This window comes from Sinocyclocheilus rhinocerous, unplaced genomic scaffold (genome assembly GCF_001515625.1).
Source record: "Sinocyclocheilus rhinocerous isolate Xijiao unplaced genomic scaffold, SAMN03320098_v1.1 scaffold1926, whole genome shotgun sequence".
NCBI classification, from domain to species: Eukaryota; Metazoa; Chordata; class Actinopteri; order Cypriniformes; family Cyprinidae; genus Sinocyclocheilus; species Sinocyclocheilus rhinocerous.
Window position 1 is genome coordinate 145,713 of NW_015638052.1, and position 285 is coordinate 145,997.

General features: G+C 42.1%; 1 long non-coding RNA gene across 1 annotated transcript in view; it reads right to left on the minus strand.

Annotated features, from left to right (window-relative positions):
- LOC107749586 (uncharacterized) overlaps positions 1-285 on the minus strand; it is a 93,629-nt gene that overhangs the window by 87,293 nt on the left and 6,051 nt on the right. The gene's annotated exons all lie outside the window — the stretch shown is intronic.

The following is a 285-nucleotide window of genomic DNA, read 5'->3' on the forward strand; positions in this document are numbered from 1 at the left end:
GCCATTTTGGAGAATATCCACTGAACGCAAGCAGCGTACGCTCTTCTGTGTCAGCCGCACCACACGGATACATTTTCTATGTTTATTTACGCTTTGATTTGAAAGAAAACAGCGTATCCGTGTGGTGTGGCTGACATAGAAGAGCGTATGCAGTTTTCATTCAGTGGATACCCTCCAAAATGGCGCTATGGTGAATAAAGTCGTTATTTTTGTTTTCTTTGCGTACAAAAAGTATTCTCGTCACTTCATGAAATTCAGATTGAACCACTGATGGCAGATGGACAG